This window comes from Scyliorhinus torazame, chromosome 14, assembly GCF_047496885.1.
Source record: "Scyliorhinus torazame isolate Kashiwa2021f chromosome 14, sScyTor2.1, whole genome shotgun sequence".
In the NCBI taxonomy this organism is placed as follows: domain Eukaryota; kingdom Metazoa; phylum Chordata; class Chondrichthyes; order Carcharhiniformes; family Scyliorhinidae; genus Scyliorhinus; species Scyliorhinus torazame.
In genome coordinates, this window is record NC_092720.1 from 104,906,391 (window position 1) to 104,923,967 (window position 17,577).

Genomic DNA, 17,577 nt, shown 5'->3' on the forward strand with positions numbered 1-17,577 from the left:
ATAACCTTAATCTCTTAGCAATGGCAAGAGTGGAGATATTATCTCAGTACTAAATTGCCCATAGGAAGCTTCCTTTATTTGATGGATTTTGCTGATTTTCTCTCGTACTTGCTCTTCGCCTTTCTAACCTTTTTTGACGCTTATCTGTATTTTTACTGCCTTCATTATCTGCCACCTATTGATCCATGGAATCCTGGCTTTCAATATGTTTTGTTATTGGAACATATGTGATTTATAGCCTTTAATTCTTCTGTTCAATTACTTCATATTGCTTATCTATATAGTTCTATTGCCCCAATTAAGTGGGGGAAAAACTGGGAAAACTTGCATTATGCAGTAGTCGCTGCGTCTTCCTGCTCCCTCACAATTGCTGCGTCATTACCCAGAACTTGATCAATTTGTGCTTTCTTCCTTTTGAAGTAACAAAATTGTACCTAAGAAAATAAGTTTCAAAAATATCCCCATTCTCAACATATTTTCTACTCTTGATTTATTTTTGGATTGTTAAAATGTCCTACTTTTCTAACTCTATTGAATCATGCCTCTCATTTGTCTATGAATGTCGTCTTTGTATATACTGTCCAAACACAACTACTCGCATCATGTTTAGTTCATGGCAATGGAGAGCTAGGCCAGCAAAATGCCGTTTTTACCAAGCTAATGGGTGGAGAGGTGCAATGCAAGAATTGAAGAAATTGACATTTAACTGTGCATCTGCCCTTTGCTTGAAGTTGTATCGTTAATATATAAATAATGACGAGCATCATTAGACCACTGATATTTTGACAACAAATTCTTTTTGAGGGAAAAGAAGACAAAAGGTAAATAATTAACGTTTTTTTTTAGATCTCTGAGAAGAATTAACCAAGATTAAGAATGAAAGGGAATAGTTTAAATTGCTCCAAAGGCAAAATACTGCGAATGTTGAAAATCTGCCTTGCTTTTCTCCTTTAAGTAACTCTTTAAACCTACATCTTTGACTAAGCTTTTCATCATCTGACCTAATATCTCCTATATGGCTCAGTGACAAATTATGTTTTATAATGCAAAATACCTTGGGAAAGTTTGATACATAAAGTATTAAATAAATGGAAGTTGTTGGCATTATTTCTCCCTCCACAGATGTGTGTGACCTGCTGAGTATTTGTGGTGCATTCTGGGTAAGAGATTTAATGGCATGGCTGCGTTTCCTGACAATGCAAGGTGGCCACTGATACTTGTCTGTGCCTGAAGATGCAGACTTTGGCTTTAGAGTGCCAGTTAGGGCCAGCAGTTGGGGTGCTGAAATATACACAGCCACTCACAGCCTTACAAGTGAGCTTGAATTGTGCAAAGAGCTCAATTACAAATTTGCAATTAACAAATGGATGCCAGTTCAAAGTAACCTGCTATATCCCATTTTCTAAACAAATGACAGAGGGGAAGTGGGTGGCGGGGTTAACCTCATGCATCCCAACAGCACAAGCAATGACACAGGATAACCTAAAGAAAAGGAGGGGACCACTGTCACACTGCCTGATGGCCCCACACAGCATCCCTAAACCTCAGGAAAAACAATACCAAGTTTCTGTAATACAATTACCAGAATATGATTGTGCAGTAACACAATTATCAGCCCACTGGAAGTCATTGTTCATTGACATTTGTCTATCTAATGCTGTTACTTGTCACTGATAAAACATATATGAAATACTTGTTTCGAACCTCGGTAGAGAAGCACCTGGATTGTTCAGCCTTGCCATTCCTCCCTGCCGCAGGTGTAATAAAACCACTTGAATGTTGTATCTGGACTCCGAGTGTCGAAATTCACTGTACCTTTTCATCTCTGAATTTGCTCATTGCTTTATATATTAGCATCCATGTGTTGTTAACAAGAATATTTTTCCAGTACAATTTGACCCCATTTCTTGTAGCTTGTAGCCTTCTGGTTTGAAATCCTGGTTAATCTTTGAACTACAGTTAACAAATGAACATAGAACATACAGTGTAGAAGGAGGCCATTCGGCCCATCGAGTCTGCACCGACCCACTTAAGCCCTCACTTCCATCCTATCCCCGTAACCCAATAACCTCGCCTAACCTTTTTGGACACTATGGGCAATTTAGCATGGCCAATCCACCTAACCTGCATGTCTTTGGACTGTGGGAGGAAACCGGAGCATCTGGAGGAAACCCACGCAAACATGGAGAGAACGTGCAGACTCCTCACCGACAGTGACCCTAGCCGGGAATCGAACCTGGGACCCTGGCGCTGTGAAGCCACAGTTCTAGCCACTTGTGCCGCCGTGCTGCTCTTTTGGAAAAATTGATGCTTTTACCTCTGAATCATTCAATTATATTTGAGTACATAAAATGACTTAATTAGATGTTGGTTTTCTGACATTTGTTCACAACATTGGAGATAATTGGAGCTCAGCACAGCTTTGCTCTGTAAGGCAGTTATCTCCAGCTCCAATCTGGATTATTGGTCACCAAAGCATTCAAAGATGCCTCCTGAGGAAAAATATTGGCTAGTCTAACCAGTTCATGTGACCACACCACAGAAACTCTGTCCTGACTTGTTAGAAATGTCTAACTACTCTAGATTAATCTGCATCACTAATATCTCTCAAGCGAATGATATTTGTGTGATGGTCAGTCTACCATTGGTACTCAATGTTCAGGCATACAGTAGTGTGATTGGGTCTTGTAATAAAATCATTTGGTATGTGAACTAGATGCCCTAATCTTGCACATGCAGCTACTACAACCTTCTTCACTCGCTTCAGAGAGACTAGGCCCAAAACAAGTCAACAAAACAATTTTTTCGATTATGATGTGAACAAATAGAGTTAACATTTATGGTAAATATTAGCTCAATTCGCTTCACTTAGCAACCCTGCAAAATTAACCTAACAGCAGGTCAAATTATTTCTGGGGTCAGTATTTTTCTGGAACGGTTGACTCCATCTTTCTGTGCCTGCTCTGTTCATATACTTAGCAATTAAAACAGAAAGTACTGGACAAGCTCAGCAGGGCCGGCAGCCTCTGTGGAGAGAGACTGGATGACTCTTTGACGGAGAGTCCAGTATTTTCTGTTTTTGTTTCTGATTCCAGCATCCACAGTAATTTGCTTTTATCTTCATACACTGTTGCAGGTGTCAAGAATTATGCAGTTCAGACTGGACTATGCCCAGGATAGTGCGGGAGCTCCTGGGAGGTGGGTCACTCTGAACAAGGGCAGGATCCCCTCGGTGCTGGTCGTATCGGGTGTGTGTGTGCTTGTGGGGTGGGGGGGAGGAGACGGCGAAGCCCTCCATCCTGCACATTCGGCGACAGGACTGGTGGGAGAATCCAATGTCATAATGTGCAAGGAAGTCTTTTTAAAAAAGCATCACAGTGGAAAATGCATCACAAGAATGGATGCAGCTTACAGGTGTGAATATAAGAAGAATTTTGAATTAAAAGCAAAAGGCTATCATTAAAATTAAACACTTATGAAGCCTCCCCCGGCTCTCTGTAGCCGGGTCTAAACTGTGCACCACTCAACATGAGTCCCTCTGACTTTAATCCTTCAGACACTCACATGGGTTAAACACTGTAGCGTTTCCCATGCCAACAAATTGCTTTGATATTTTGTTTATCCACTATTGCATCCAAACAGGACGTTAGCCCATTGAAACAACACTGTAGGTACAGTGTACCAATGCTGCAAACTGCAATAGGTATTTGTCATGAGAATGTCGCTTGAAGAAATGTTTGGCTGCTCATATTACTGCAGTGATGTCAGAGTGTGGGTGGAGCTGGGCTGTCTGTCCGCTTTTTACTTTTGTTTTAGGCTGTTTGCTGCAGGGTGTATTTTAGTTTTGATTTCAGTGTTGGAGCTGAAGCCGGACAGAGCAAGTGTACTGTTGATCTCTCTGCCATGTAAAGACTATCTCTTGATCATTTGGTGAATTCCGAATTAGAAATGCTCTCAGTAGTGAATGTATACCTAATGTGCTTCTGTTAAAAGGTGTTTCTTCTGTCTTCTGGATGTTGTTTAGAACATAGAACATAGAACATTACAGCGCAGTACAGGCCCTTCAGCCCTCGATGTTGCGCCGACCTGTGAAACCACTCTAAAGCCCATTTACACTATTCCCTTATCGTCCATATGTCGATACAATGACCATTCGAATACCCTTAGTGTTGGTGAGTCCACTACTGTTGCAGGCATGGCATTCCACACCCTTACTACTCTCTGAGTAAAAAACCTACCTTTGACGTCTGTCTTATATCTATCTCCCCTCAATTTAAAGCTATGTCCCCTCATGCTAGACATCACCATCCGAGGAAAAAAGCTCTCACTGTCCACCCTATCCAATCCTCTGATCATCTTGTATGCCTCAATTAAGTCACCTCTTAACCTTCTTCTCTCTAACAAAAACAGCCTCAAGTCCCTCAGCCTTTCCTCATAAGATCTTCCCTCCATACCAGGCAACATTCTGGTAAATCTCCTCTGCACCCTTTCCAATGCTTCCACATCCTTCCTATAATGCGATGACCAGAATTGCACGCAATACTTTAAATGCGGCCGCACCAGAGTTTTGTACAGCTGCAACATGACCTCATGGCTCCGAAACTCAATCCCTCTACCAATAAAAGGTAACACACCATACACCTTCTTAACAACCCTCTCAACCTGAGTGGCAACTTTCAGGGATCTATGTACATGGACACCGAGATCTCTCTGCTCATCCACACTGCCAAGAATCTTACCATTAGCCCAGTACTCTGTCTTCCTGTTATTCCTTCCAAAATGAATCACCTCACACTTTTCTGCATTAAACTCCATTTGCCACCTCTCAGCCCAGCGTTGCAGCTTATCTATGTCCCTCTGTAACTTGTAACATCCTTCCGCACTGTCCACAACTCCACCGACTTTAGTGTCATCCGCAAATTTACTCACCCATCCTTCTACGCCCTCCTCCAGGTCGTTTATAAAAATGACAAACAGCAGTGGCCCCAAAACAGATCCTTGTGGTACACCACTAGTAACTGGACTCCAGTCTGAACACTTCCCATCAACCACCACCCTTTGTCTTCTTCCAGCTAGCCAATTTCTGATCCAAACTGCTAAATCTCCCTGAATCCCATGCTTCCGTATTTCCTGCAGTAGCCTACCGTGGGGAACCTTATCAAACGCTTTACTGAAATCCATATACAATACATCAACTGCTTTACCCTCATCCACCTGTTTGGTCACCTTCTCAAAGAACTCAATAAGGTTTGTGAGGCACGACCTACCCTTCACAAAACCGTGTTGACTATGTCTAATCAAATTATTCCTTTCCAGATGATTATACACCCTATCTCTTATAAACCTTTCCAAGATTTTGCCCACAACAGAAGTAAGGCTCACTGGTCTATAGTTACCGGGGTTGTCTCTACTCCCCTTCTTGAACAAGGGGACAACATTTGCTAACCTCCAGTCTTCTGGCACTATTCCTGTTGACAAAGATGACTTAAAGATCAAAGCCAAAGGCTCAGCAATCTCCTCCCTAGCTTCCCAAAGAATCCTAGGATAAATCCCATCTGGCCCAGGGGACTTATCTATTTTCACCCTTTCCAGAATTGTTAACACCTCCTCCTTATGAACCTCAAGCCCTTCTAGTCTAGTAGCCTGAATCTCAGTATTCTCCTCGACAACGTTGTCTTTTTCCTGTGTGAATACTGACAAAAAATATTCATTTAGCACATCTCCTATCTCCTCGGACTCCAAGCACAACTTCCCACTACTGTCCTTGACTGGCCCTACTCTTACCCTAGTCATTCTTGTATTCCTGGCATATCTATAGAAAGCTTTAGGGTTATCCTTGATCCTACCTGCCAAAGACTTCTCATGTCCCCTCCTGGCTCTTCTTAGCTCTCTCTTTAGGTCTTTCCTAGCTAACTTGTAACTCGCGAGCGCCCTTACTGAATCTTCATGTCTCATCTTTACATAAGCCTCCTTCTTCCTCTTGACAAGTGTTTTGACTGCCTTAGTAAACCACGGTTCCCTTGCTCGACCACTTCCTCCCTGCCTGACAGGCAAATACTTATCAAGGACACGCAGTAGCTGTTCCTTGAACAAGCTCCACATTTCCATTGTGCCCATCCCCTGCAGTTTTCCTCTCCATCCGATGCATCCTAAGTCTTGCCTTATCGCATCATAATTGCCTTTCCCCCAGATATAACTCTTGCCCTGCGGTATATACCTATCCCTTTCCATCACTAAAGTAAACGTAACCGAATTGTGGTCACTATCACCAAAGCGCCCACCTACCTCCAAATCTAACACCTGTCCTGGTTCATTACCCAGTACCAAATCCAATAGGGCCTCGCCTCTCGTTGGCCTATCGACATACTGTGTCAGGAAACCCTCCTGCACACATTGGACAAAAACGGACCCATCTAAAGTACTCAAACTATAGCGTTTCCAGTCAATATTTGGAAAGTTAAAGTCCCCCATAACAACAACCTACCTTCGGAGGAGGAGGAGCAGTCTCTGTCAGGGAGAGAACCTGAGAACATCTAAGACACTCCGAAGGTAAGAAGGTAAGTAAGTGATTTTTACTCATTTTTACTTTTATACCTTTTTCAAATTGTGTGTGTCGGGGGGAAACTGAAGTGACATCACAGAAAAGCTGTGGCCTGAGTGGCTGGTTGGGAATCTACACTAAATTAAAAAAATTAAGCATTTGTAACTAATTAAACATAATTACTTAATTATAATTTATAGGGGTATCTAAGCCAGAGATCGGAGAGTACTATATTTAGCTTTCGCATTTCTATTAGAAATCTAGTGCTAGGAAACAGATAGTTAACAGTAACTTTGAAAATTTTTAAAAAAAATGTTTAAAAATTAATTTTAGTTAATTGACGCAATGTCAGTTAGAGGGGTGCAGTGCTCTGACTGTGAGATGTGGCAGGTCCGGGAGGCTTCCAGCATCCCGGATGGCTTCATCTGCAGAAAGTGCACCCAACTGGAGCTCCTCACAGACCGCATGGTTCGGTTGGAGCAGCAATTGGATGCACTTAGGAGCATACAGGTGGCGGAAAGCGTCATAGATCGCAGTTATGTAAATGTGGTCACACCCAAGGTGCAGGCAGAGAAATGGGTGACCACCAGAAAGGGCAGGCAGTCAGTGCAGGAATCCCCTGTGGTTGTCCCCCTCTCGAACAGGTATACCCCTTTGGATACTGTCGGGGGGGATAGCCTATCAGGGGAAAACAGCAGCAGCCAGAGCAGTGGCACCACGGCTGGCTCTGAGGTTCAGAAGGGAGCGTCAAAGCGCAGAAGAGTAATAGTAATAGGGGACTCTATAGTCAGGGGCACAGATAGGCGCTTCTGTGGACGTGAAAGAGACCCCAGGATGGTATGTTGCCTCCCTGGTGCCAGGGTCCAGGATGTCTCCGAACGGGTAGAGGGCATCCTGAAGGGGGAGGGCAAACAGGCAGAGGTCGTTGTACATATTGGTACTAACGACATAGGCAGGAAGGGGCATGAGGTCCTGCAGCAGGAGTTCAGGGAGCTAGGCAGAAAGTTAAAAGACAGGACCTCGAGGGTTGTAATCTCGGGATTACTCCCTGTGCCACGTGCCAGTGAGGCTAGAAATAGGAAGATAGAGCAGCTAAACACGTGGCTAAACAGCTGGTGTAGGAGGGAGGGTTTCCATTATCTGCACCACTGGGAGCTCTTCCGGGGCAGGTGTGACCTGTATAAGAAGGACGGGTTGCATCTAAACCGGAGAGGCATAAATATCCTGGCCGCGAGGTTTGCTAGTGTCACACGGGAGGGTTTAAACTAGTATGGCAGGGGGGTGGGCACGGGAGCAATAGGTCAGAAGGTGAGAGCATTGAGGGAGAACTAGGGAATAGGGACAGTGTGGGTCTGAGGCAGAGCAGACAGGGAGAAGTTGCTGAACACAGCGGGTCTGGTGGCCTGAAGTGCATATGTTTTAATGCAAGAAGTATTACGGGTAAGGCAGATGAACTTAGAGCTTGGATTAGTACTTGGAACTATGATGTTATTGCCATTACAGAGACCTGGTTGAGGGAAGGGCAGGATTGGCAGCTAAATGTTCCAGGATTTAGATGTTTCAGGCGGGATAGAGGGGGATGTAAAAGGGGAGGCGGAGTTGCGCTACTGGTTCGGGAGAATATCACAGCTGTACTGCGGGAGGACACCTCAGAGGGCAGTGAGGCTATATGGGTAGAGATCAGGAATAAGAAGGGTGCAGTCACAATGTTGGGGGTTTACTACAGGCCTCCCAACAGCCAGCGGGAGATAGAGGAGCAGATAGGTAGACAGATTTTGGAAAAGAGTAAAAACAACAGGGTTGTGGTGATGGGAGACTTCAACTTCCCCAATATTGACTGGGACTCACTTAGTGCCAGGGGCTTAGACGGGGCGGAGTTTGTAAGGAGCATCCAGGAGGGCTTCTTAAAACAATATGTATACAGTCCAACTAGGGAAGGGGCGGTATTGGACCTGGTATTGGGGAATGAGCCCTGCCAGGTGGTAGATGTTTCAGTAGGGGAGCATTTCGGTAACAGTGACCACAATTCAGTAAGTTTTAAAGTACTGGTGGACAAGGATAAGAGCGGTCCTAGGATGAATGTGCTAACTTGGGGGAAGGCTAATTATAACAATATTAGGCGGGAACTGAAGAACATAGATTGGGGGCGGATGTTTGAGGGCAAATCAACATCTGACATGTGGGAGGCTTTCAAGTGGCAGTTGAAAGGAATTCAGGACCGGCATGTTCCTGTGAGGAAGAAGGATAAATACGGCAATTTTCGGGAACCTTGGATGACGAGAGATATTGTAGGCCTCGTCAAAAAGAAAAAGGAGGCATTTGTCAGGGCTAAAAGGCTGGGAACAGACGAAGCCTGCATGGAATATAAGGAAAGTAGGAAGGAACTTAAGCAAGGAGTCAGGAGGGCTAGAAGAGGTCATGAAAAGTCATTGGCAAATAGGGTTAAGGAAAATCCCAAGGCTTTTTACACGTACATAAAAAGCAAGAGAGTAGCCAGGGAAAGGGTTGGCCCACTGAAGGATAGGCAAGGGAATCTATGTGTGGAGCCAGAGGAAATGGGCGAGGTACTAAATGAATACTTTGCATCAGTATTCACCAAAGAGAAGAAATTGGTAGATGTTGAGTCTGGAGAAGGGTGTGTAGATAGCCTGGGTCACATTGCGATCCAAAAAGACGAGGTGTTGGGTGTCTTAAAAAATATTAAGGTAGACAAGTCCCCAGGGCCTGATGGGATCTACCCCAGAATACTGAAGGAGGCTGGAGAGGAAATTGCTGAGGCCTTGACAGAAATCTTTGGATCCTCGCTGTCTTCAGGGGATGTCCCGGAGGACTGGAGAATAGCCAATGTTGTTCCTCTGTTTAAGAAGGGTAGCAAGGATAATCCCGGGAACTACAGGCCGGTGAGCCTTACTTCAGTGGTAGGGAAATTTCTGGAGAGAATTCTTCGAGACAGGATCTACTCCCATTTGGAAGCAAATGGACGTATTAGTGAGAGGCAGCACGGTTTTGTGAAGGGAAGGTCGTGTCTCACTAACTTGATAGAGTTTTTCGAGGAGGTCACTAAGATGATTGATGCAGGTAGGGCAGTGGATGTTGTCTATATGGACTTCAGTAAGGCCTTTGACAAGGTCCCTCATGGTAGACTAGTACAAAAGGTGAAGTCACACTGGATCAGGGGTGAGCTGGCAAGGTGGATACAGAACTGGCTAGGCCATAGAAGGCAGAGAGTAGCAATGGAAGGATGCTTTTCTAATTGGAGGGCTGTGACCAGTGGTGTTCCATAGGGATCAGTGCTGGGACCTTTGCTCTTTGTAGTATATATAAATGATTTGGAGGAAAATGTAACTGGTCTGATTAGTAAGTTTGCAGACGACACAAGGGTTGGTGGAATTGCGGATAGCGATGAGGACTGTCGGAGGATACAGCAGGATTTAGATTGTTTGGAGACTTGGGCGGAGAGATGGCAGATGGAGTTTAATCCGGACAAATGTGAGGTAATGCATTTTGGAAGGTCTAATGCAGGTAGGGAATATACAGTGAATGGTAGAACCCTCAAGAGTATTGAAAGTCAAAGAGATCTAGGAGTACAGGTCCACAGGTCATTGAAAGGGGCAACACAGGTGGAGAAGGTAGTCAAGAAGGCATACGGCATGCTTGCCTTCATTGGCCGGGGCATTGAGTATAAGAATTGGCAAGTCATGTTGCAGCTGTATAGAACCTTAGTTAGGCCACACTTGGAGTATAGTGTTCAATTCTGGTCGCCACACTACCAGAAGGATGTGGAGGCTTTAGAGAGGGTGCAGAAGAGATTTACCAGAATGTTGCCTGGTATGGAGGGCATTAGCTATGAGGAGCGGTTGAATAAACTCGGTTTGTTCTCACTGGAATGAAGGAGGTTGAGGGGAGACCTGATAGAGGTATACAAAATTATGAGGGGCATAGACAGAGTGGATAGTCAGAGGCTTTCCCCCAGGGTAGAGGGGTCAATTACTAGGGGGCATAGGTTTAAGGTGAGAGGGGCAAGGTTTAGAGTAGATGTACGAGGCAAGTTTTTTACACAGAGGGTAGTGGGTGCCTGGAACTCGCTACCGGAGGAGGTGGTGGAAGCAGGAACGATAGTGACATTTAAAGGGCATCTTGACAAATACATGAATAGGATGGGAATAGAGGGATACGGACCCAGGAAGTGTAGAAGATTGTAGTTTAGTTGGGCAGCATGGTCGGCACGGGCTTGGAGGGCCGAAGGGCCTGTTCCTGTGCTGTACATTTCTTTGTTCTTTGTTCTTTGTACCCTGTTGCTTTTGCTCCTATCCAGAATCATCTTTGCAATCCTTTCCTCTACATCTCTGGAACTTTTCGGAGGCCTATAGAAAACCCCTAACAGGGTGACCTCTCCTTTCCTGTTTCTAATCTCAGCCCATACTACCTCAGTAGACAAGTCCTCATCAAACGTCCTTTCTGCCACCGTAATACTGTCCTTGACTAACAATGTCACGCCTCCCCCTCTTTTACCACTTTCCCTGAGCTTACTGAAATATCTAAACCCCGGCACCTGCAACAACCATTCCTGTCCCTGCTCTATCCATGTCTCCGAAATGGCTACAACATCGAAGTCCCAGGTACCAACCCATGCCGCAAGTTCACCCATCTTATTCCGGATGCTCCTGGCATTGAAGAAGACACACTTTAAACCACCTTCCTGCCTGCCGGTACTCTCCTGCAACTTTAAAACCTTACTCATGACCTCACTACTCTCAACCTCCTGTATACTGGAGCTACAATTCAGGTTCCCAAGCCCCTGCTGAACTAGTTTAAACCCTCCCGAAGAGCATTAGCAAATTTCCCCCCCAGGATATTGGTACCCCTCTGGTCCAGGTGTAGACCATCCCATTTGTAGAGGTCCCACCGACCCCAGAATGAGCCCCAGTTATCCAGAAATCTGAAACCCTCCCTCCTGCACCATCCCTGTAGCCACGCGTTCAACTCCTCTCTTTCCCTATTCCTCGTCTTGCTATCACGTGGCACGGGTAACAACCCAGAGATAATAACTCTGTTTGTCCTAGATCTAAGTTTCCACCCTAGCTCCCTGAATTCCTGCCTTACATCCCTATCCATTTTCCTACCTATGTCGTTGGTACCTATGTGGACCACGACTTGGGGCTTCTCCCCCTCCCCCTTAAGGATCCCAAAAACACGATCCGAGACATCACGCACCCTGGCACCTGGGAGGCAACACACCAACCGCGAGTCTCTCTCGTTCCCACAGAATCTCCTATCTATCCCCCTAACTATGGAGTCTCCAATCACTAATGCTCTACTCCTCTCCCCCCTTCCCTTCTTTTTTTTTTTTAAATAATATTTTATTGAAAATTTTTGGTCAACCAACACAGTACATTGTGCATCCTTTACACAACATTATAACAATACAGATAATAATGACCTTTTTTATTTAAACAAGAACAAAAGAAAACAACAACAAATAAATAAATATTAAATAACAAAAAATAAAAACTAGCCCTAATTGGCAACTGCCTTGTCTCAGGCCACGGCCACCCCCCCCCCCCCCCCACCCCCCACCCCCCAAGTCCTGGGCTGCTGCTGCTGCCTTCTTTGTTCTCCCCTATCTATCTTTCCGCAAGATATTCGACGAACGGTTGGCACCGCCTAGTAAACCCTTGAGCCGACCCCCTTAGGACGAACTTAATCCGCTCTAACTTTATGAACCCCGCCATATCATTTATCCAGGTCTCCACCCCCGGGGGCTTGGCTTCTTTCCACATTAGCAATATTCTGCGCCGGGCTACTAGGGACGCAAAGGCCAAAACATCGGCCTCTCTCGCCTCCTGCACTCCCGGCTCTTGTGCAACCCCAAATATAGCCAACCCCCAGCTTGGTTCGACCCGGACTCCTACTACTTTCGAAAGCACCTTTGTCACCCCCATCCAAAACCCCTGTAGTGCCGGGCATGACCAAAACATATGGGTATGATTCGCTGGGCTTCTCGAGCACCTCGCACACCTATCCTCCACCCCAAAAAATTTACTGAGCCGTGTTCCAGTCATATGTGCCCTGTGTAATACCTTAAACTGAATCAGGCTTAGCCTGGCGCACGAGGACGACGAGTTTACCCTGTTTAGGGCATCTGCCCACATCCCCTCCTCAATCTCCTCCCCTAGCTCTTCTTCCCATTTCCCTTTTAGTTCGTCCATCATAGTCTCCCCTTCGTCTCTCATTTCCCTATATATATCCGACACCTTACCGTCCCCCACCCATTTCTTTGAGATGACTCTGTCCTGCACCTCTTGTGTCGGGAGCTGCGGGAATTCCCTCACCTGCTGCCTCGCAAAAGCCCTCAATTGCATGTACCTGAATGCATTCCCTTGGGGCAACCCATATTTCTCGGTTAGCGCTCCCAGACTCGCAAACTTCCCATCCACAAATAGATCTTTCAATTGCATTATACCTGCTCTTTGCCACATTCCATATCCCCCATCCATTTCCCCCGGGGCAAACCTATGGTTGTTTCTTATCGGGGACCCCCCCAGTGCTCCGGTCTTTCCCCTATGTCGTCTCCACTGTCCCCAAATCTTCAGTGTAGCTACCACCACCGGACTCGTGGTATAGTTCCTTGGTGAGAACGGCAATGGGGCTGTCACCATAGCCTGCAGGCTGGTCCCCCTACAGGACGCCCTCTCTAATCTCTTCCACGCCGCTCCTTCCTCCTCTCCCATCCACTTACTCACCATTGAAATATTAGCGGCCCAATAATACTCACTTAGGCTCGGTAGTGCCAGCCCCCCCCTATCCCTACTACGCTGTAAGAATCCCTTCCTCACTCTCGGAGTCTTCCCGGCCCAAACAAAACCCATAATACTCTTTTCTATCCTTTTGAAAAAAGCCTTCGTGATCACCACCGGGAGACACTGAAACACAAAAAGGAATCTCGGGAGGACCACCATCTTAACTGCCTGCACCCTCCCTGCCATTGACAATGCTACCATGTCCCATCTCTTGAAATCTTCCTCCATCTGTTCCACCAACCGCGTCAAATTTAGCCTGTGCAATGTGCCCCAATTCTTAGCTATCTGGATCCCCAGGTAACGAAAGTCTCTTGTTACCTTCCTCAACGGTAGGTCTTCTATTTCTCTACTCTGCTCCCCTGGATGCACCACAAACAGCTCACTCTTTCCCATGTTCAATTTATACCCTGAAAAATCCCCAAACTCCCCAAGTATCCGCATTATTTCTGGCATCCCCTCCGCTGGATCCGCCACATATAGTAGCAGATCATCCGCATATAAAGATACCCGGTGTTCTTCTCCTCCCCTAAGTATTCCCCTCCATCCCTTGGAACCTCTCAGCGCTATCGCCAGGGGCTCAATCGCCAGTGCAAACAGTAATGGGGACAGAGGACATCCCTGCCTTGTCCCTCTATGGAGCCGAAAATATGCCGATCCCCGTCCATTCGTGACCACACTCGCCACTGGGGCCCTATACAACAGCTGCACCCATCTAACATACCCCTCTCCGAACCCAAATCTCCTCAACACCTCCCACAGATAATCCCACTCCACTCTATCAAATGCTTTCTCGGCATCCATCGCCACTACTATCTCCGTTTCACCCTCTGGTGGGGCCATCATCATTACCCCTAACAACCTCCGTATGTTCGTGTTCAGCTGTCTCCCCTTCACAAACCCAGTTTGGTCCTCATGAACCACCCCCGGGACACATTCCTCTATTCTCATTGCCATTACCTTGGCCAAGACCTTGGCATCTACATTGAGGAGGGAGATTGGTCTGTAGGACCCGCATTGTAGCGGATCCTTTTCCTTCTTTAAAAGAAGCGATATCGTTGCTTCTGACATAGTCGGGGGCAGTTGTCCCCTTTCCTTTGCCTTGTTGAAGGTCCTCGTCAGTAGCGGGGCGAGCAAGTCCAAATATTTTCTGTAAAATTCAACTGGGAATCCGTCCGGTCCCGGGGGCCTTTCCCGTCTGCATGTTCCTAATTCCTTTCACCACTTCTTCTACCGTGATCTGTGCTCCCAATCCCATCCTTTCCTGCTCTTCCACCTTGGGAATTTCCAGCCGATCCAAAAACTCCATCATTCTCTCCCTCCCATCCGGGGGTTGAGCTTCATACAATTTTTTATAAAATGTCTTAAACACTTCATTCACTCTCTCCGCTCCCCGCTCCGTCTCTCCATCTTCGTCTCTCACCCCCCCTATTTCCCTCGCTGCTCCCCTTTTCCTCAATTGGTGTGCCAGCAATCTGCTCGCCTTCTCTCCATATTCATACTGTACACCCTGCACCTTCCTCCATTGTGCCTCTGCAGTGCCTGTGGTCAGCAAGTCAAATTCCACATGCAGCCTTTGCCTTTCCCTATACAGTCCCTCCTCCGGTGCTTCCGCATACTGTCTGTCCACCCTCAAAAGTTCTTGCAACAACCGCTCCCGTTCCTTACTCTCCTGCTTCCCTTTATGTGTCCTTATTAATATCAGCTCCCCCCTAACCACCGCCTTCAACGCCTCCCAGACCACTCCCACCTGAACCTCCCCATTGTCATTGAGTTCCAAGTACTTTTCAATGCATCCCCTCACCCTTAAGCACACCCCCTCATCCGCCATTAGTCCCATATCCATTCTCCAGGGTGGACGCCCTCTTGTTTCCTCCCCTATCTCCAAGTCTACCCAGTGTGGGGCATGATCCGAAATGGCTATAGCCGTATATTCCGTTCCCCTCACCCTCGGGATCAATGCCCTACCCAACACAAAAAAGTCTATGCGTGAATAGACTTTATGGACATAGGAGAAAAACGAGAACTCCTTACTCCTAGGTCTACTGAATCTCCACGGGTCCACCCCTCCCATCTGCTCCATAAAATCCTTAAGCACCTTGGCTGCTGCCGGCCTCCTACCAGTCCTGGACTTCGACCTATCCAGCCTTGGTTCCAACACCGTGTTAAAGTCTCCCCCCATTATCAGCTTTCCGGTCTCTAGGTCTGGGATGCGTCCTAGCATTCGCCTCATAAAATTGGCATCGTCCCAATTTGGGGCATACACGTTTACCAACACCACCATCTCTCCCTGTAATTTGCCACTCACCATCACGTATCTGCCCCCGTTATCCGCCACTATAGTCTTTGCCTCGAACATTACCCGCTTCCCCACTAATATAGCCACCCCCCTGTTTTTCGCATCCAGCCCCGAATGGAACACCTGCCCTACCCATCCTTTGCGCAACCTAACCTGATCTATCAGTTTCAGGTGCGTTTCCTGTAACATGACCACATCTGCTTTAAGTTTCTTAAGGTGTGCGAGTACTCGTGCCCTCTTTATCGGCCCGTTAAGCCCCCTCACGTTCCACGTGATCAGCCGAGTTGGGGGGCTTCCCACCCCCCCCCCCTTGCCGGTTAGCCATCATCTTTTTCCAGCTTCTCGCCCAGTTCCCACGCGGCTGTATTTCTCCCAGACGGTGCCCCCCCCGCCCATCCTTTCCCGCACCCACTCCCCCCTTTCCCCAGCAGCAGCAACCCAGTAATTCCCCCCTCCCCCCCCCCCCCCCCGCTAGACCCCCCGCTAGCGTAATTACTCCCCCCATGTTGCTCCCAGAAGTCAGCAAACTCTGGCTGACCTCGGCTTCCCCCCGTGATCACGGCTCGCCCCGTGCGGCGCCCCCTCCTTCCTGCTTCTCTATTCCCGCCATAATTATCATAGCGCGGGAACCAAGCCCGCGCCTCTCCCTCGGCCCCCGCCTCCCATGGCCAACGCCCCATCTCCTCTCCCTCCCCACCTCCCCCCATCACCACCTGTGGGAGAAAGAAAAGTTACCATACCGCAGGATTAATCATACAATCCCTCTTCGCCCCCCCCCCCCCCCGCTCGTCCCACCACTTTGTCCAAACGTTCATTTTCGTAGTCCAATCATTCCAATTTTTCTTCTACAATAAAAGTCCACGCTTCATCCGCCGTCTCAAAGTAGTGGTGCCTCCCTTGATATGTGACCCACAGTCTTGCCGGTTGCAGCATTCCAAACTTTATCTTTTTTTTGTGAAGTACCGCTTTGGCCCGATTAAAGCTCGCCCTCCTTCTCGCCACCTCCGCACTCCAATCTTGATAGACGCGGATCACCGCGTTCTCCCATTTACTACACCGAGTTTTCTTCGCCCATCTAAGGACCATTTCTCTATCCTTAAAACGGAGAAATCTCACCACTATGGCTCTGGGAGCTTCTCCTGCTCTCGGTCCCTCGCACCATAACTCGGTATGCTCCCTCCACCTCCAACGGACCCGTCGGGGCCTCCACTCCCATTAACGAGTGCAGCATCGTGCTCACATATGCCCCGACGTCCGCCCCCTCCACACCTTCAGGAAGGCAAGAATCCTCAAGTTGTTCCTCCTTGCGTTATTTTCCAGTGCCTCCAACCTCTCCACAGATCGTTTCTGGTGTGCCTCCTGTATCTCCGACTTCACCACCAGGCCCTGTATGTCGTTTTTCATTCTCTGCTGCTTTCGCCTTCACGACCCGAAGCTCCTGCTCCTGGGTCCTTTTGTTCCTCTTTCAGCCCTTCAATCGCCTGTAATATCGGGGCCAACAACTCTTTCTTCATTTCCTTTTTTATCTCCTCCACGCAGCGTTTCAAAAACTCTTGTTGTTCAGGGCCCCATATGAAACTGCCACCTTCCGACGCCATCTTGGTTTCTGCTTGCCTTCCTTGCCGTTGTTCCAAAGGATCCGCTGCAATCCGGCCACTTTCCTCTCCTTTTTCCATCCGTGTCCAGGGGGAACACCCTTCTGGTTTACCGCACGGTGTTTTCAGCCGTTAAATTGCCGTTGGGGCTCCTATCAAGAGCCCAAAAGTCCGTTTCACAGGGAGCTGCCGAAACGTGCGACTCAGCTGGTCATCGCCGCACCCGGAAGCCCCCCCTTCCCTTCTGAGGAACAGGGACAGACTCTGTGCCAGAGACCTGCACCCCATGGCTTATCCCTGGTAAGTCCCCCCCCCCCCCAACAGTATCCAAAGCGGTATACCTGT